At 46.1% G+C, this 21037-nt stretch overlaps 1 long non-coding RNA gene across 1 annotated transcript in view; it reads right to left on the bottom strand.

Annotated features, from left to right (window-relative positions):
• Window positions 1-7323: 7323 nt before the first annotated feature.
• LOC130532317 (uncharacterized) overlaps window positions 7324-21037 on the bottom strand; it is a 38089-nt gene continuing 24375 nt past the window's right edge. The window contains exon 4 of the long non-coding RNA XR_008952311.1: window positions 7324-7491. This is a non-coding gene — a long non-coding RNA (uncharacterized LOC130532317). The remainder of the gene's footprint in view (window positions 7492-21037) is intronic.

Genomic DNA, 21037 nt, shown 5'->3' on the forward strand with positions numbered 1-21037 from the left:
TTCTGAAGCATTGCGAGATGTAACAGAATAGAAATGAGTTCAGGAAATTGATTACAAAGTGAAAGTTAAATTGATGTGAAGCAAAAGAATGTGTAAAATAACTCCCACAGTACCCAAACGTGATGGCTTTACTTACACATTTCTTTCAGCTGAAGTCGAAAGAGGGAACGTTTGATAGAACGAGCCGGCCTGATCTTCATCAGTCCGTCCCCGTACGCTGGCAGGTGCCCAGTTTTGTCCTGGTCCCCAGCGTTGGCTCCATCAGGGCTCCCAGCAAAGAGCTAAGCAGCCGCATCAATGCGACCATTTAGAGCCTGATCTGCGCAGATGCGGTGGGAGGGCCCGACCATTGTGCCACCCTCCCCCGCCTTTTGCTTCGCCCTCTGGGACGCCGTTCACATCAAAGTTGTTATTGAGCCCCCTCAATCGGAAATCCCGGTTTGGCAGGGAAGCGAGGCCTTTGAGGAAAGAATGAGGGCCTTGACCCAACATGGGCGACTGAAGCTGCCCCCGTGGACGGCCAAGAGGAAGATTGATTCTCATAAGGCCTCCATACACCTGGACTTAACCAGCACCAGAGAAGAGGAATCGGTTTCTTTCCTTCTTGCAAATATATTCAGTCCTATAAAGACAATGCCAGGATAGATCATTTTTTTCTCTTTGCTCCTGCATCTGTAATAAAGAGATGGATCCAAGTGGAGGGTCTCTAGAGTCAGAGTAGAGGGTTTAGAAACCAAAAAGACAACATGGCAACCACAGAACAGTTAGATGTGTTTCTTTTCCGTCATTTGTTGTTAGCGTCGCCTATTTTAGGGGGTTGGAATTTCGTAAACTGCCAATAGTCTGGCTGTTTGATAGTCTGGCTGTATGATTGATCCACACAGTCTCCTCTATGTGATTCCAGTGCACCAACCATATTCGATATACTGTATTTTACTGATATAATTTGTTATCAAACCATAAAAAAAATGTTTTCGAGTTATATGCTGCATTTGCACACAAACTTGTAGAATATTTAACAAACGCATAGCAAATGAATGAAGGTAGCTCAGCCACGTTAGCTAATGTGAGCCATTATGAAATAACAAACTTTTCATTACAGCCGTGTTTTTGGAGCGATTCACTGAACAGATCTAGTTCCATCTGCAGGATGATCTGGCATCAGCTGCACGTTTCCAGTTGTGACGCCACGTCCAATTCGAGGTAAATGATTCTGCGATTAATGTGACCGCTTTGCTCCCTAAACGCAGGGGTGGGGGTGGGAGTGGGGTGGAGGGGTAGGAGGAGGCAGATTGAGGTGACGGGAGAACAGGTCTCCCGTCATGGCTTCTCCCCTCCTCTCTCTCCCCCTCTGTTTCAGCTCTCGTGGAAAAAAGCTTTTCAAATTATGATGTGGATTGACGTGCGGCAGCTGTCCCCTCTCCTGGGTGCTGTCCGTCACCCCACCGGTCAGCGCTGACAGCACTATGATGGATTAGGAATTGTCATCCCGGACGCTTGTCACTTGTTTACAAGTCGGCCATCCCTCATCTCTCACCACGGGCCTTATAATCTGGCCCGCACTCCTCCATCCTCCCCCCACGTTATACAAGACAACACCATACATTACAACCGCTTTTCCCCTCTTCTCTTCCCTCTAACCTTTCTTTTTTCCTCTCTCTCCCTCCTGCATCCCAGGGCTGCACACAGTCAACACATTTAATGCATTAATATATGAGTTGTGTTCGCCAATCTCCGAGGGACTGGAGACACGTCTTCTCCTGTCAACCTCTACCCCTGAGAACTGACTGGGTTTTACACAAACATCCCAGTGGGAGAGGGAGGGAGGCTCACACCTAACCTGCATCATCTTGGTCCAACAAATCGGATGCTAAGGAAAAACCTACCTAACCCTCAGCCGAATTGAAATTAAAGGCCATTAACAGGCATTTTTATTTTTTGCGTTTGCATTTTTAAGGACATCTGCTTTTGCAACTGCAGCAGAAAAATGTTGGGTTTCTTTTCAAGAATAGAACATAGATTTGCAAATCATATTAATTGAAAGTACTACAGAGCTCACACATCACATTTAAAATCATCTGCAGGGTTATTGCTGTGTATTTACCATGCAAATGTGTTTTTGTAGGCAGTTGTCCATTCTATGCTGCCGTAGAAACACTGAGAACTTTTAAGTACCCACAGAGGGGGAGGCCCATGTTATTATTGTAATTCTAACATGTAAGAATCCAATTATCTGTCACAGAAATAAAATTATTAGCATTAGTGAGATTTTTGCATATTTTATTCAAATTTGATTTAAAAAAAATCATAAGCACAACTTTAAAAGCTTTTTTTTAAGCTTGTCTGTATTTTAAATAAGAGTCCAAAACCAACACGTAATCCATACAGTTAATAGAACAAGAGCTTTCAGGTTGTAATCTGCTCATTCTGCACCTTAAATCATCCCATTTCTATAACTGAAACTTGTTTTTTCTCAGTTCTACGATGCTGACAGAGAACTGGGGAGAACGAGGCCACGGCCAAACATTAATGTGAAGAATTCCAAATGAGAACAAAACAGGAGTGTATAAAGAAATTCCATTTAAACATCTGATAGATTCAAACATTTCGATCTTTTTGACGGATTTTCTGCTCTACCCAGGAGCTGATGTGGAATCAGTAACGTCCAACTCACAGTTTAAAACCACCTTCCCCAAGCTCTCAGCTGCAGAGGAGATGAGCCTGCCATTCAGAGGGCCCACAGAGCCATGCTTGATCTCCCTCCCCTGCCCCTCTCAGTGTGCTTCCGTGGGAGGAATGTGTGAGTTTATGCTCCCTCTGCAGGCGGACTCCAAACTGGAAGACAAGCGAACCGGCCTCTCTGTCTCTGTGTCTCGGACTCGGCCCTGCCAGCTGTGATCCTGCAGAGAAGATGAGTGGATCCCATCCAGCCTGCACTGCTGAGACCCTCTCTGCGCTCCCAGTGTGGCCCTTGAGAGAGGCCATAATCTTCTCCTATCTGCCTTAATGGTTCCCTCAGTGGATGCTGGAACGGCAGGCCTGGGATTTGGGCCGGCCCGCTGAATCTTACCACCGCCATATTGTCATTAAATTAAAAATTTCCAAACACCCCCTCGCTCGTGGCGTAACCGCCGCCGTGAGAGCGATCATAATTGGCTCTGAAAACATGCGTAATTGCCTTCAGCTGGTGCTCCTCTACAGTTGACATGGCTGAGGCGTCAGCGGGATAGTTAGAAGGCTGAATATGCGGCTCGTTCCGCGATGGCAGTTGTAATTGAAATATGGCAAGATTACATTAAAGCTTGGAGATAATCGCCTGACGTGGGAGCCATTGAAGCAACAATCTGCTGTGGAGTTTCATGGGGGGTGGGGGGGGGGGGGGGGGGGGGGGGGGGATGGGGGGGGTAAAGGAAGGCATCAGGCAAATTAGAAGAAGAAAAAAAACGAAGCTCTTGGCTGCCTCACTCATTCGGAGCAGTCCTGGATTGCCAGCCTGGCATTCCTGGACTCTTTCTATCACCACATTTGCCTCTCCCACCCTCCCCATCCTCTCTTACATGCCGCCCCCCCCCCCCCCCCCCAACACACACACACCGCACTTTGCTTTGAGGAGACCGCTCTCTCCCCTAAATGTTCACAGATGATTTCAAAGAGTCTGTGCGCTTTATGGAGATTTATGTTTATATTTGCATTATTTCTGTTTGATTCGATCCTTTTAAAGGGTCGACATTTGCCATCCTGAGAAATGGCTGAAAATGTCTCTCATACCTTTAGATGAGGATGAGAAGGTGTCATTTAGGCAAAAAGACGTTTTGATGCATCTCGACCCTCTCAGCAGAAGCTCTTTCACTTCCTTGGCCTCACAGACAGGAAGGTTTCACAATGCCGACATGCTGGGCACAGCGCTGAAAACAACATGCTCCAAAGAAAAGAGAGAAAAAAAGAGATGTACATATTCATCTGTGTCCTCCACACGGGCTGCAGACTATCAGTGCTGCTCTTATCTGGGTAAAAACAATCATTCCAGGTGCCTTTTTTTCCAATCTGCCTCCCCTCTCACCATTATCTTATATTTGGGTATAAACACAGCGACTGTGCAACCTGATAATATGCAATTAAAAACAAAGATCATTAAAAAGTTATTGGTGTCTGCCTAATTACTATAACTTTGCCCCCCCTTATAATGAGCGTGCATGGGTATTGATCGGGAGCAAATCTCCCTTTCCTCCTGGAAAAAGCAGGTAGTTACTTTGTGTTAAATCATTAATATAGTAATGATTTTTCCAGAACACTCTCAATTAAGACCGGAGCAGAAAATGACCCGGGGGAGTTGAGGCTCACGCTTTTAAAAGTGTGATGTTCCAAATATATCCCAGCTTCCCTCAGTGGAGACGATGGGCACGGCTGAGTCGTGCTTTTGAATCATTCAGAGGGGAAGGTTGATGAGGATGTGTCTGGATGGTGTTCCCTGTTAAAGGTCGGCACCTTTAAAGCAATACAGTATGTGAAGGTTTGGCGGGTTCTACAACAGCATGGCTCAAAAGACAACAAACAAATGAATGGATGAAATAAAAACAACAAAAAGGTCAAACAGTTAATCAGGTCGAAATAAGGCTCAAGGTTCTAAGATCAGCTGCTTGAGAGGCCTCCAAATTTTGAGTGGCCCCCTGGTGGTCAGATGCAGTAAATGAACATGCCCTGCCTATTGTCTGTGTTTGTAATTGATTCCCATCATCGCTGAATCATGAATATTTAAATCAGCCTCCTTTTATGAACTCGAGGGGCCAAATCAACAATAACGGCCAACTTCAACCATGTCATTACCTCCCGTGTGTGAGCTGGACTCTGGAACGGTCAGGTCCCAACAACTCTCTTAAATTCTTGCATAAACACGACCTCCACATATGTTGGAGTTGGGTTGGCAGATATGAGCCGCTTCCTGTCATTTCATTCACGCCTGTTAACGGCCCGCCTTTGTCATTCAAATCCCGCAGCCCTGAGATGCCCGGGCCCGCCGCCCCTGTCCATCTGAGCCCCTCCTACACCCAATGTTCCCTGAAATGCTTTGACAATTAGATCATTTGTCCTTCTATTATCTCGACACCTGCAAGAAAATCTGTCTCAATTTTCCCCTCTGCTTCTGATCTGGTCTCCGTCCCGTCTTCCTCTGCAGCCCCACTGAGCTTCACTTTAGCGCCAAGCGGTTTCTCTCTGTGTCCAGAGCTTCATGGACGCGCCGTCCCGCCATGCATTGTGCCCGTGCCAGGGGTTTGTGCCAGCTCACACCCCTTTTAACACCGAATACTTGTTGTGACCCCCTCCTTTCTCTTTTCTTTCTCGCTCTGCGGAGGCCAGACACACACCGGCAAGGCTCAAACAGGGATGTGCAAAAGAACATTTCTCTCTTTCTTTCCCCCCAGAGTCATAATATTCGCCCGGTGACGGCCTGCAGAGGCGGGAACAAAGGCATCTCTGGAGAGGTGCAGTGATTCGTTATAGCCTCCATAACCACAGCTTACATCAGCCTCCTTTTGAAAAGAGTGACATTTGTTCCTCAGGTACAGAGGCCGGTGGAGTGCGTCATCTCCGTTTGACTTTATCACCAGTAAAAGCTGGGTTTTTTCCACTCGGTTTAATGTCGTTGCCTAGGTGACCCTCGGGTTTTTGGCAACAATGCAGAAACAGCCAATTTGAGAATGGAATGTATGAGAAGTGTCAATATGAATGTCTCCATCCAACCTCTTGAGACCCATTCCTGCAGTCCCATTTTCAGGTATGTGAGGATTAAATGGTGCTTTATATGCATTCATTTCTGATAAAGAAAGACACAGCATACAAGGGAGGAGGGGTGAGACAGGGAGACTGTGGAGGACAGAAAAACCAGCTTTACTTTCATTTTATGAAGCTTTTCTGCATCCAAGATATCTAAATGGATGAAACTAGGCGTTCAAGTTGGACAATGGCAAAGGTAAAGACAGCATTTTGATTTTTGTCCTCTTGGGTTTTCTATCTCTGCAGCTACAACAGCGAACACAAGCCTTTTGTCACCGCTGACGTCTCGCCGCTTCGCTCCGTCGCCGTGTATCTGGGGGGGCTCTTTCACTTAAAATGAGGACATGGATCAGTTTGGGGCCCTTCCTGAAAGTACCAGTAGTACTCTTCTTGTATCTGAGAGCTAATGTAATGGAACTGAACACAATGTGGTTTCACTTCATGGAAACTTTCAGAAGTTTAAAGACTAAAAAGCTAAGAAGCGAAGTGAGTTGAGGCGGGTGAGCAGGTGCTCCAGACTCCAGATTATCACACCGCTGGTGTCTCGGGATCAACTCCTCGGAGGATTCTTGACCTGTAATGATTTTTTTCCTTTTTTTCCCCAGCTCGGGAGCCCAGATCCGCGGCCCCGCTGTACCTACTTAGCAGAAGCGCAGAAAGTCACGGCCTGGCATTAATGTGCATGTGACATTATCAGATCGCTCATATGACAGTACACCAATTATGAATCCTGACAAAGTGACACCGGAAAACATTTGGCACTTCCAGTCTAAGTGACGTGACCTTTTACCATGATGATCCACGTTGCTTCAGCATATGCCTGACCCCCCCCGCCCCCCACCTCCCCCCCCCCCCCCCCGCTGTCTCCTCTCTTTTTTTCCCCACCCATCTCCTGCTAAATCCTGACAGGTGGATGTTCGGTTGTTGCCGTTATTTATTGCACGTTGACAAGGCCATGAATTCTGATCCAAAGTGAAACTCATATTGTTATCAACAGCATAAAATTCCCATCACTTTAGATGTCAGAGCAGGAGAAAGAAAATGAAACAGGTACTCATAAAGGCAGCGGGAGCCGTAAATCAGCAGCGGCGAAGGGGGCGCTTGATTAAATAAGGCGAATTAGGTATTTTTGCAAATGCGGGAGATAACGTTGATCTATGCCCCTGTCAGTGACGAGGCCCGACCCTGCTGCATGCCTTGTTTATTTTTCTTTCCTTTTTATGGCGCGTCAATCTTCCCCTGCCGGGATAATATGAGTGAGGCGTGAAAGGCAGCCTCCCCTCCCTCGATGACCGAGGACATTTTTATCCCGGATGAGCCTCCCTCTCCGCAACCGGGACATCAACCATTTCCTGTAGCTTTGTTTACCGAGACATATGTGAAATGAGCCAATAAGGCTGTGTTTTAGCGCCACGGGCATCAAGAGGCAATCTGAGGGTAGTCAGGGGTGAGACACTTAGGAGTGCACATTTTACAGAAAATTATTTTGGACAAACCCTTTTTTTCTTTTTTTGTTTGTACTTGTGCAGGGAGAAAGAAAAAAATAACAAATTTACAAATTAAACACTATTTATTTTCACTTTCTTTTTAACCAACAAAACACACTTCATCAGTTTTGAGATAACACAAAAGCGGAGGGGGGGGCACTCACAGGAGGTGTGAAATTATCTTAATCCTAATTTGGCAACAGTCTGTCATCTTGATTCCGATGTCCAAAGCCTGTATTGAACAAAGAAAACAGGGAAATGGGATTAAAATCAACTTTAAACCTACAGCTAAATGACCGCTAATGCTAACATTTACAAAGCCTAACATTAAAGTTGAGCAATGAATGCAACAGAAGGCAAAGTAAGTTCCACGGAATGAGAGTAAACGATGGCAGCGATGTCCCCCACCATGTTTTGGAGGTGCCTGCGTGGCTGATGCGATGGGTGAACTCTGGAGAGTGGGGTGGTGACCTTCCACCCCATCCATCACCCGGTGATGGACATGGGAAGCCGTTCTTTGACAGCTGAGGGGGGTGGCGTTGGTTGAGGGTACAGATGGGGTTAAGCACAGGGGTGCTGGTTGTGGTGATGTCGACGGATACACAGTATCTAAATGTGTTTTCGGACTAATTTTGTGCATTTTTTCTCCCATTTTCTTATTCCTTACTCAAACGAGATGATCCCTGAGGGTGCTCCCCTTGTTTTGAATCCTTCTGAGGACCTCAGCGGTGTTGTACCACCCAGTGTGGACAATGAACCAGGACCCTCCAACTGACAGTATCGAGCGGAGCCTCACTGTGAGGAGAGGATGCGACGCGCCCACGCAAATGCAATCACGAATGCTGAAAGGGTTGAGCGACATTTGACCCCGCCATCCGAATGGCTGTCAGCACCATACTCAGGCGTGGTCCTGTGCATGATGGCGCGATCATATGTTTTCCTCTGTCTGACCTACATGCAGCCGTGTCTAGACGCGCCGTCCCGCTCCTGCATTGCTAATATTGCGAATGTCATGTCAAGAGATGGCTTTTTCAGGAAGTTAGACGAGACTCCTTCCTCTCTCTTCGCAGACAGTCCCTTGGCACAGTGAAACCAGGAACGGGCCAGTTCACTCTCACTGACAACTTTGAGGTTTCACAGGAGGCCTCGTTTATTCTCAGTTTTAAGTGTTTTTCTAGATCTTCTGTGATGTTCAAATGTGATATATTTGCATGAGATGATGCATGAAGGGAGGCGATGGTGCCTTAATGCCAAGGTCAGACTTACCCTTGTTCTGTAAACAAGGATAAGCTTTTCTTCTAATGTGATAAACAGCAGGGATTGACACAGATACATTCCTGCATAATCTCCAAGACGATTTGCTCCCATTGATCTGGTTGTTTCTGACTTTCTTCCGCTCGTCAACATATTTATGCCATCGGAGGCCGATGCTCCCCAAATGTTAATGGTGTGATGCGCTGCTAGCAGTTCATCTTGCCGTGTGGGTCACGTGAAACAACAAGCTGCCCTTGCCTCCCCTTGTCTTCTGCTGGCCGGGGGCCTCGGTGGGATGGGCAGTTTGCAAGATGACAAGACATGCCAACAAATTGCATCACTTCTGCCTCTGTGGCCGTGGACAATGGGCCACCATATGCCAGAGAGGGGGGGAAATGAATGGATCTCATTTATGCTGGCACCCCTGGAGTCCCCTCTCCAACAGTCGCCCCCCCCTCCCAACCCTGCTGGGGCCTCCGTGGCACCGAGTCCGACACAGACAGACGAGCCCACCCTCCGCCTGACCGCCGCCCTGCTGTCCAGTACAGGAAATCACACAACAGCTCCCACAGGCAGAGTCAGGGGTGCGGGATTAAATCTTTAAAATAAATTAAATTTCATATTAACTCCCATGAACAACAAAGTGTATTTTATGTGTGTTTGTAGTTCTTGTATATCAAGTAGAAAAATACTCATTCTACTGGCAAAGTGAGGACATGTTTGCCTTGTCGAGCCAATGAGACTGGTCCCCACAACTTCAAAGGACTGTTTGAGGATCAAGACATGGTTTTAAGATTGCGGTTGGGGTTAGGAGGCTGCTTCGACTAGTTAGGGTGAGGAGAGGGAGCGTAATATGTCCATGAAAAGTCCTCACAAAGATAGAAATACAGTGATGCGGTTGTGTGTATTGTTCTGGGATGATAGCAGATGATTAAGGAGTGGCTGCTCTGTTGACGTGAGATACTAATGAGAATGAAATGAGAAGGTCAGGGCTCATCTCCAGGAGAGGGGACCCCCTTTTTCACCACCCCCACCGTCCTCTTCTGTACACCCCGGTTGCTTTCCCTCCTCAGGACGGATGGCTAATCCTCTTAATCGTCACGAACACACACATGCACACGCACACACATACACATATCTGATTGGGCGCTCTGCATCTTGGTGATGGCGGTAATTAGCAGCTCAACGAGGCTGGCTCGCCGTTATGATTAGCACCTCTGCTGGAGCGCACTCCAGATCTGACCAGTCTGGCCTCTGCTGTCAATCCGTCCAGCAAAACAAGTTGCAGCAAAAACAACTTCTTGCACATGTATTAATATCCACGCATAGGCAGTGGCTTAGGTATCATAGGCACAATGTTCTTCAGGCAAAACGCGGGGGGGGGGGGGGGGGGTATGCAGTAAGACGACCTGTGTGAGTGCAGTGGAGCTCATATTAATGGAGGTGTGAGAGTCTCTATCAACACTGTGAACTGCTGACCCACGTGAGGGGAAGGAAGTACTCGGCCAGCTGCACGCCATTTTTCATCTCTCTGATGGACCTCAAAAAAGAGATGGAGCGAGGGAGAGAGAGAGAAAGAGAGAGGAGGGGGTGTGTCTGGTAGTGGAAGAAGCCGGCCCTGTGGAGTGCAGCGAAGTGTTGGATGGGGGGCCTCCCAAAGCGTGACCCCTGTGACTTTAAAGAGAGCGACTTCACCTCGCTAATCAAAGGCTGGTGTGACACCCGCGCCACCCACAACCTCAGTCACACCCTCCAAACATGTTTTAGCAGGACATTCATGAAGCGTTAGAAAAAAAAAACCCAACTCACACACAGACTTTGCACGAGTGTGTGAGTGCCTGAAGGAGGAAGAGCGTGCTCCTGGGGAGGGTTTACAACACTTTCATAACACATATGGTTAATGACGCCTTATATCTGCCCTCATTAAAGAGGGAATCGATTCTGCACATTGAAGCCTGTTTATAGGCTCTCACAGCAAAGTTGTAAAGAGCCTAAATGAGCAAGAGATATGGGCACTGCAGCGACTGAAATACAACGTGGACCTGCGTGCTCACACTGGATACACGTAGATGTGAACAACAGCAACAACCAGATATACGAGCCACAAGATCAACAGAAGAAGACAGCAGGGAAAATAGAAAAAGCTTCATGTGGAATATAAAATGTGAATTTTAAGTCACGTGACTGACCACTGCGTGCTCTCTCATTTCTTTCCTCTTCCTGCATCAAAAAAGGAAAATGTTCTGAAGTTTAAAGCTTTGGCTGGGTTTCACGGCCTTTTAGAAATTTTCTCCATACTCTGACTTTGTAAATATAGTGTTGCTTCAATCTGACGCGATAGCTGTGTTTGATGGGGAGCGAGGCAGAGAGGAAGAGCTGGAGAGGAAAAATGAGCCTGCCAGTGGTTAATTGAGCATACAGATTCCTAATGTGTCAGGCGGTGGCCTTGCAGATGAGGAATGGCACTTTTTTCCACCCAGCATCTTCCTTTGTTTCCTCTTTGAGGCTAATGAAGTTGGCCTTCCAGTTGCCACCTGGGCCAGACACTCAAACACCAAAGGCACTCAAACATCCCATTCACAAAGTCGAACAACGCATCGCTCGGCACCCCCCCCCCCCCCCCACCCTCCCCCCTTCCCAACACATGTGAAGAATGTGAGCACTGGATGTTAGTGACAAACTCGCACACGCGTTTATAGCATATTCACTATCAAACCTGCAGACCTGTTTATTTCTGCATCAACAGCAAACATCCATTATCCAAAGATGTTTTTCTCCCCCTCCGTTGCCTGTCTTTATTTTTTCCCTTACGTGCCTTGAGGTCGCCCACTAATGAGCTTAACACGGAGGAAACATGGAAGCGATTAGACGAAGCTCGGCTGTCTGAGCAACGGGGCGATGATATCGTAACTCGTGATTACACACATTTATATCAACAATAACGAGAGAAGATGCTAGGCGGAAGGCCCGGAGCGCTCTGTGGCTATATCCACAGCTAGTCACGTGATTTCATGTGGGCTTTTCTCTCAAACAAGCAACTAGTGAGTGAGGATGGTTGGTGGAAGCAACTTTTTGTTTCCACAAGGTGAGCCATCGGCGCTCTCACCTGGGTCAACTAGTCCCCCTCACCCGCTGGCGTTCAAGGTGCTCTGCGGCCATATGTTTGCTCACAGGGGAGCAGGGCAGAGGCGGACCCGTTTCTATGACCTTCACCTGGGTTGTGCAGTGAATACTCCAGGCTCCATCCGCTTGGGTTCATGCCAGGTGAACGCAGCACTCGAACCCAGGTGACGTGGAGTGTTTAAAGGCAGCAGACAAACAACTGGAAGGCAGTAGTTTGAGACATAAAGCCCGAGTTTGTCCATCCAAACACACAGAGGGGCACCCAACCGAGTAGGAAACAAGACAAAGTTTGCGTGCTAAAATCTACCGCAACTCTTCAGGACTTCCTTTGAAACAGACGTGAACTTTTGCCATGTCTCCTTTCCTGTAAAACAAATTATTTTAGCTAGTGATTGGGACATGACACCTCCTCACCCATCAGTAATATTCAGCTTTGGTGACTGTTACAGTAACGGTTCCCCTTTTTAGTTCTCTTGGATCACAGAGCAGAAGTTTCAGTGTCACGGTGACTTTCAGTTTAGGAGAAAACCACCAATAAATAGCAACACAATATTAGCATCAGATATGACTGACAGTAAAAGTGTAAAACCAAGACTGCTGATTTTACAGGTTTTTGTTTTGTTTTTGTTGATCGCTTTATCCATTAAGGCTCAAATGACGCTCGTCTCTATTTTATATAAATCACTCTGCACTCAAGAGCTGTGAATTTATGGTGCACATTATTTTAGTCTTTACTAGCGGAGCTTAGCTTTAACCCAAACTCCATCCTGAATTATGCCATCGGCGCACGGCTGCGGAGTAAACAACGGATTAAACCCGCGTTGATAACTCAAAATGTCGGCGCAGTCACGTCGACCGGGGATCTTTACGGAGAGGAAAAGGGCTGACGGAGCACGCCATTACTCTTCAGATTTGCTAAACATGTGTTGGCATTTATCTTGGTGGTCCATGTCCGAACGCTAATGACAAACTCTTGTTATTAGTGGACTGAAGCGAAGCCAAAAGCATGCCCACCCAAAACTTTAATCTGCTAATGTTCCCCTCTAATTTGGTATTACAAAAAGAGAAGAAAAATCATTCCATGGACAGTAGTGCTTTAAAGTTCTCTAAATACACAGTAACACAACACATATTACACATGGACATCCCCCCGCCCTATCCACCCCCCCCCACCACCACCACCCCCCACTCCCCCTCTGTACCAGTCAAACTTTATTTTCGTGGGAAGATTAAATATTTCTGCTTGAGAACACTCTTTAAACTACGAGATGACTGCTGTCACTGACAGAAAAGAACCCCCCCTCCCCACATACACACACCACGCTCCCCTGGTTTTGGATGGATAGATGGGGAGGGGGGGTGAAATATATAATCTCCTGAAAAGAATGAAGCCCTCTGGGATTTTCTCAAAGTGGCCCCTCTCTGCACTGAGGTTGGGGGAGAGTGGGTGGTGTGTCTGTGCGCGTGTGCCTGTGTGTGTGTGTGTGTGCATGCGTGTGTGTAAGGAGGGGGGGCTAGGACTTTGCCACTCTACACTGTAACCTGAGCCAGAAGGGGGCCAATCTGTCAAATAATTAGCTGTTGCCCGGCACAAAGGTTTTATTTGCAGGAATTTCATCGTGGCGGGATTGAATAATATGTGTGTGTATTGTGTGGGGTCATGGGAACATCATCTCTGACTGGTGCGCAATAAAAGACGGCTAAATGATAATGAGAAAAAGCCCAGTAATGTGATTCTTCAGGACTGGTTTCCATCTGCCCCCCCCACGGTTCTGATAATTGCAGAGCGTCACGTTGACACTGAATGTATACAGGATTTAAACTCTACAAAAGGCAGTTAATGATATACATTTATATTAAATATTCACATGTCGAATGTTGCAAAGTAGAGCTAAAACCCGGGGATTTAAACTAAAGGAATACTTAAAGACAAATGAACCTTTTTAAAAACATTACAATGACACGTTTGGAATATTTATGGCCTTTTGATTGCCAAATGACAAATAAATGGATGATCAGTCGGACCAAAGCCACATGGCTCAGAATTTTTGTGTCCATCGACCTCTGACCTCTGAGAGTAGCCAACCAGGAAGTGAGTAGTGTTAAAAGGGATTGATCGGGCTGTGGTCTATAGATGATTGTTTATATCATTCCATACCGGAGGTTTGACCTCTGGTGACCCCTCTGCGGACCAATCCGCTGAGGGCCGTGACCCGCATCCATTTGCAACAGTGCTAATTAGCTTTGACGGGGCCCGGCTTCAAGTCGGTGCTGTAAAATGAAGCCCCGCAGCGGCCTGATTGAAGAGGGAGGGGGCGCGGCCGCCCCACTCCGTGCCCACCATTTCCTCCCACCGAATGTCAAACACATTAAACTTAATGTACCAGCAAATCTTACTCAATTATTCGGATGCCGTCGAGATGCGTGTACGCATGCATACATGTTTATGTGTGTGTCCGGTGGCTCTAAATGGTGTTCATATGTCAGTGTGTGTTCAGCTGTCTGAGCACACTCAAGCATGCTGGTGTTTACATATAGTAGGGGGACTAGGCGGGGGGGTCCGAGGTAGCTTGTATGTCCATGTGGGATGCGTTTACACATCCTGCGACATGCTGCAGAGAGTTGAAGGAACTTCCTCTTTACTAAACTAATTGGCTTCTTTCACCCTGACGTCTTCCTAAGTATAAGAAACGGGGGCTTACAATTTTCCAATTATTATTCTCTGCTGATTCTCGTCCTCTCTAATAAACATGAGCACTGATGCAAAACAAAATGGCAGGACTTCATTTCCCGCACGCCCCTCTGAGTGATTCAGGAATGGGGGACGGAGACGCCCTCCAACGCGTCCCGTGTGATTTTTGCGTGTCGGTTGAAGCTTCTCTTACACAGTTGAAACAGTTGACTAAAATTAGATCGACAATATAAATAAAAAGTATACCTTGAAAATGCTAGAAATGGCCATTTAGGACCGACGAGTTCACTTAAATTCTTTAAAGTATTTTGTTACAGCAAGAGATGTGTTGCTGAACTAAATCACATACAAAAGATAAAACTATTTATTTGTTGCACAAAATTAGCTACGTAATAGATAATAGGGCAATTAACTGGGGTTGTTGATTTAAGGCCACGCTTGCTGGATCTCCCCAGTAATAACAGCTGCGATGTGACGCACTTGGAGCCGCCTGCTTGTGACGGGATCGCCCAGGACGCTGGAGTAAACAGGGCCCCACTATCAGTCACTCGGGTCTCTTTTCCCTGGCAGCCTTTCACCAAAAGCCGTGGATCACAGTACATCTGACAGTATTTCATCTTGGATTTGAGGATAAGTGAGAGGATTCCAGTTCGAGCTTAGAGCTTAGCATGAAACACCGCTTGGTGTGAAAAGCTAAGGGTTTACACAATGTGAGAGACCCCAAGTCCACCTCCTCCCCCAACAACCTTTATCTTCGCCTATCTCAGCCTCTCTCTCTCTCTCTCTGTCTGTCTCTCTCTCTCTCTTGCAGGCTTTTGTTGATTTAACTGCGAGTGTCTGCCTGACGCGACACCATCTAACTCCTCCAGGAGCTAAATACAGCTAACCCCGCTGCATGGTTATTCTATCACGCCACTTCAAGGGAAACACAAAAAGGATGTGTTCTAATTAGGCTAAACCCAGCGGTGGCTTCAGCTTCTGTACGACCGCGGGTAGAGATGGCCCAACGAGTAGGAAATTTCATTAAGGACGAAAATGTAGGATTTTGTGTCACGTCACTGAAACTCATAAGCCCTTTGTGACAATATTTCTAACATTTTTGTCACATTTGTGCAATAGAGATGGAAATACTGAGAAGTTTATAGCATACGATGCAGAGATGCTCTCGTATCTGTCAGTCCATGTTGAGCGACCAACAATCTGCAGCAGAACTTGACTGGAAGCAGAGAAACAACACCGAGAACCTGCGGAGAATCTTGACTGAAGGTTGACGGTAGGAAAGATGGATTGCCTGAATTCTCCACCAATCACCAAGCACCACATCGGCTGCAGCATTGATTGATGAAGTATTTAAGTCGTCAATCTCACATCACCTGCTTTTCCTGTCCCCCCCACCCACGCCATAATGGAAGCTGAGAAGCTATGCTGCATCTGCAGATCAGATGAACCCTGACCGGAGGAAAACTTTGCAGCAAAAGCTGGCGGTGATGCCGCATGTGTGATAAATAAATAAGAAATGCAATCTTGCGCAACTGTCGTGGCAGGTGAAGGCCGTCGCACGCCTCCCAAAACCGCACGTCCTCTCGACACCACTCTGGGACTCGATACTATTGATCACAAATCATGATTAACAATAATAATATTGATAAAAATGGAACATTAGCCCTCACCTCTGACCTTATTTGCGCACCTCTTTGTAGGCTATGATATATTCAATATCATAATCATGCTTGAGTACCCTTAGGTTGAGGAAGGGGGTGGGGGGTGGGGGGGTGGGGAAGGGGTTGAAAATCAATGAGCGGCAAGAAAACATCACACCTGCAAATATTGTGTTGACAGTGCGCCGCAGAGCTAAGGCAGGGCCACCATCTTCTCTGACTAATGCTAGAGAGGCCATTGATCCACCGGTTAACCTGTTCTCCTGCATCAGTTCAACACTAAGCCCTCAGAGGAAAGGGACCCCCACCCCCTCCGATTGTTTCCCTCCACTAATATGATACCCCCCAAAGGTTCTCCACAGACCTCATTTCTAATCAATGCATGTGGTTGGTGGGATCATCCTGTCTCTGCAAATTAATGACTTCACTTTTTTCTGTGGTTTCATCCCATCGATTTGTTTTATTAGCCCATTGATCTGCACGCGCGCCTCTCCTCAGCCCTGTCCTCTTCCTCTCTCGTCCTCCTCCCTGTTTACTTATCGATAGCGGGCCGATGATGTCAGTTCTTGCAGGGTTGAAAAAAATAAGATCATACTGCATGTGCAGAAAAGGCTTCAGCCCCATTATCAAGTATGCTTCAAATACTATCAATCTACTAGCAAACACTACCTGTTCCCATCCATTTCACAGACTCAACACTGAAGACATTTAATACAAAAATCTTGCAACAATAATTCAGCAGATACTCCGGCTGGTTCATGTTTTGGGTCCAGAAAATGATCACCCAAGCTAAAGTAATCTGGGTTTATTAGTTTAATAATCCAACTGTCATGGTCTAAATCACTTAGACGTTCATCTGGTCAGGGCTCGGCGGTCTTATTAACAGCCATATCTAACCCTCTCCCCTGCAATTCCCTTTGAGATCCGAACAAAAGGATAGGAAGTGCTTTACTCCGACAAGTCAGACTTGACTTCACCGAAGGAATTACAGCTTTTCATTTTCTGTCACTGGAGCGTTTTAGTGAGGTGCCCCACTAGCATAACGACGTTCTTTCTCTCTTGTTTTATGACTTGAACCACGCACAAAGAGTTGATTCACAGTAATTACACATGAAAACACAAGCTCCGGTGTGCACGGGGAAGAGGCGGCTGAAAAGGCGCACACGGATGTTCTGAAAGAAGCACAGATTTGGGAGCCGTGCGCAACAAATACAGAGCAGCACGTTAGTCTGTAAAGGGCAGAACTAGTTAAATGTGTGGTTGTTTAGGTTAACCATCATGTCCATCAGTGTGTGACTGTCTCCGTTGGGATAAACACAGCCTGTGTGGGACTACAGTAACACACCCCTGAACACAGCAGTGACCACACACTCGGTATTTTTTATGGTGTATTTTTAGGTTTAGATAGGAGTAAACCCCGGCTGTGTCCAGCTTCAAAGATCAGACAGAAACTATCAAGCAGCCGATTCCTCTGCCAAACATGCGTGTTTATCCAGCTTGTGGGAATTCCTGTTCGTCAGAGTGGATCTTCACCGTTGGCAGCGTTCCCGTCCCGCCCTGCCGGCCTCACAGCCCACACAGGCCATGATGCAGTCCCGTGCAGATAGTGCGATTGTAACTGCACCCTGGACAACGCTGAGGTAAACCGCCCTGCACCTGCCCACACGTGTTTGCTCAGAATGAATTCACTTGGGGGATTTCAACATCTGCCACCATCAACACGCCCCCGCATGTACGTCAGAAACATGTCATTTAAACTGGATTCATCCACAAATGTTATTACCAATGTCTAGTAGATCTCTGGTAGAATATGATCCAAATGAGATGGTCCCAAAATAAAAGGTGCAACTTAAAGATTTGTTCCTGGTATTAAATGCCGACCACTTGAGGGCTAATAGCTAGGTAACTGAGGCTTAGCCAAGTTTAGCCGCGGTTGCATCCCTGCATCTCCTGCCTTTACGTAAATCCTTTCAGCACTTCTGGCAGCAGTTTCCTGCTCTTTCATCTGGCTCCCTTGTGGTCAGACCATTAGCTCGGCCTGTATACCTGCAAGTGTTTGGAGGCAGCTGGGTCTGGACTCTCAGTGCCTGCACTGGCCCAGGGGCTGCTGGGACCTGGGAACACTGGCACCAAATACCGATGGGTAATTAGACCTTTATTCAAAAGCAAATGTGGCAAGCATTAGAGACAAGGCTTTTTCCGGTTCAATTCATATCTCCGTCCTGCCTTCCTTTACCCCTGAAAGACCACTCCATCTTCACTTTCCCACCCCTCTTTTTTCCCCGTTTTTGTTTTTTCAACTGTTGGATAATCTCTATAATACCAGGCCACCTCCCTGGACTCAGATGGTTTGAGATGTGGGGGAAACAGAAACTGAAGCGGAATGACTGGGAAATATTTGTGATGAGTTGAATGTTAATATTGAAAACCATATCATCACCTCTGAGTGCAGTTTAATAGATTCAAGTGTCACCACGTCATTACTTCTGCCTTTTGAGGTACCAGGTATGTTGAAGACACACACACAAATGTGTCTGTGGTGTGCAACGTGTCGCGTTGTCATTGTGAGAAACACAACAGAGGCCGTTTCTCATGTAACTGCAGGAGGGCCCCTTCTAGTTTTGTGGTGAAAGGTGACATAACCCATAATTCCACTCCGACCACAATGTTCTTTTGTCACATGTTCCTCTTTGATACTGCAAAAACAGTTCACATCACAGCTCACTGTACCAAATAACATTTAACTGTGATAAATCAGGCTTAAACGACGGGCAGTTTGCATTGAAAAAGGTATATTATGCCTTTAGCGATGAAACTATTTTATTATGTCACCTTTTGGTTGTTGGTCCATTTGGTTTTTAATTATTATTTTTTTTAAATATTGACCCTTTCGGGCCACCATATAGAAGGATATAAATGTGAAAATATAGTTTAAAAAGAGAAGCTGCAGGTGAATGAGTTGGCGGATGAGTTCTGATGAATGAAAGGGAGACCTTTCACTGGGGAAAATGCTGCTTTTTTGCAGTTAAGGGAAGAAAAACAAAAAACCACTAGGTTCAAATTAGCATAAACAGCAGCACAAAAGAAAGAGGGAGAGAAGAACAAAACAGAAAATAGTGTTGTCAACAGGACCCCCCGGTGTGGAATTTCAATTTCATATATCTAATTATCCCTGTCAGATGGAAAGAAGTGACAAAAAGCTGTCTTTGTTCTCCCTCTCTATCTCCCGCATCTCTCCCAATTAATTTCAGCGTACGAATATGAGTAATTGTCTCTCGACAGCTCTGCAGCTACATAAATAGCCATTTGAGCCTGCGTCCAACGCGGGCGTACACGCTGATCGCACATCAATTTATGATATTTGGACACCGAGGGTTGTGCATAATTCAGGTGATCACATTAGTGTGCTGATACCACCTCCATGCATTACCCTCCACCCCACAGTTCTGAGGACCTATGTAACACCTTCGTGCTTTTCCCGCTTTTGTATGCACTGCCGTCGCGTCTCCCCCCCACCAATTCATGTGGCTGCGATGGCTTCTTTGTTTAGAGCGATGATATTAGCATCATAATCGCGCTGAAAGCCAGAGGCAGCGCTGATGACAGATTTATGCGTGAAAATGTGTGAAGAGACTCACAAAACCAATCACGTCTCGCTGCGATTTCAGGTATTTAGCGACAAAGATGGAAAAAGTTCCCCAATAGGCATTTAAGTAGTAAACTTTGTTTCTAAAAGATATGCATTTTAACATTTTTCTAAAGAAAAAATTAAAACCCAAGGAGAACAGTTTATGCAAAGGAAATATGCAAGAGGATTCAATTCAGTTCTTTGCGTCAAAAATTTAGTTTTTAATTCTTAATTCATCTTTTCACTGTTGCCTTGGACAGGAAACGCGACACATAAACATGCTAGGAAAAATGGTGGCCAACCTGTCTCAATATTTATGTGAAAGTCTCATTCTTAACTGAACAAAGACACAGCTGCTAAGCTTATTAGACACCGTTGAAATGCGTGTGTGCATTATGTTTTATTTCTTAGAGGATTATGGGAATTCTTACTAACTGGACATTTACAGCCTTTCACAGACCATACCCAGCAGATTTTGCATGATAAAACTACAGCTAACATCTTGTTTATTTCTAAGCGTCGGCAAATTAATGCAACAATTCTGTTAAAAACTATTCTAAAATAACTTGTGCGATGAAACAGTCGAGGTTGTGCTATGAGTAGGATTCTTAAAGAAACAACCCAGAAAATGTACCAAACATGGAGCAGAAGACTCTTTAGGAATCTAAATGGCATCTCAATGAAACACTCCAGACTCAGAAGACTTTAACTTTCCTGTAAATGAATTGCCTTACTATAAGTGTATTGCACTCCAGTTATCTCACATCACAAGGTTTGTGACTCCGACAATGGATGTATGATTAATTGATGTCCCATTCAGTCCAGGAGACCTTGTTTTGGTTTCAGCAGGAGGTAGGAAGGCCAAAAATATGCTGAAAAGAAGTTTTATCGCTTATTGATGGGCCGCACAGAAAAGCCTGGTGAAGGGTACCGCTCGATTAATGACATTTTACATTCAAATCTTTTAGAGAACAGAGAAGAAGAGAAAAAAATAAAAAAAGCAAAACAAAAAAACCTGAAGATGCAAACATCCCAAACTTGTCCAAACAAAGCTGCAGTCAAGCAGCGGCACTCAAGCCATTAAACGCACTCAGTTATTCACCGGCTGAGAGGGTGGGGGTAGGCCTGGGGGGGTGGGGTATTGTTACATTTCATTAGACGCATTCCTTCTCTGTGGACTCTCCTCATGTTAGGTTCTAGTTTTAGACCAACCTCCTTCCTGCCCCTCCATGAAACTCGGATTCCACACAACCCTGGTAGTATCTAAAATAACTTTATATAAACATGATACTCGGGGAGGAACGTGCAATACTAGGAATTTTTATTTGCCTTTTCCTCTGCTGTCATTCGGAGTTTTGGGAGCAACTTGCCACCGTTGCCATGCTTTCCTGGGTGGTCAGATGCTGAGATTTCAACCAGGTGG

The sequence above is a fragment of the Takifugu flavidus genome, chromosome 10 (genome assembly GCF_003711565.1).
Source record: "Takifugu flavidus isolate HTHZ2018 chromosome 10, ASM371156v2, whole genome shotgun sequence".
NCBI lineage: Eukaryota > Metazoa > Chordata > Actinopteri > Tetraodontiformes > Tetraodontidae > Takifugu > Takifugu flavidus.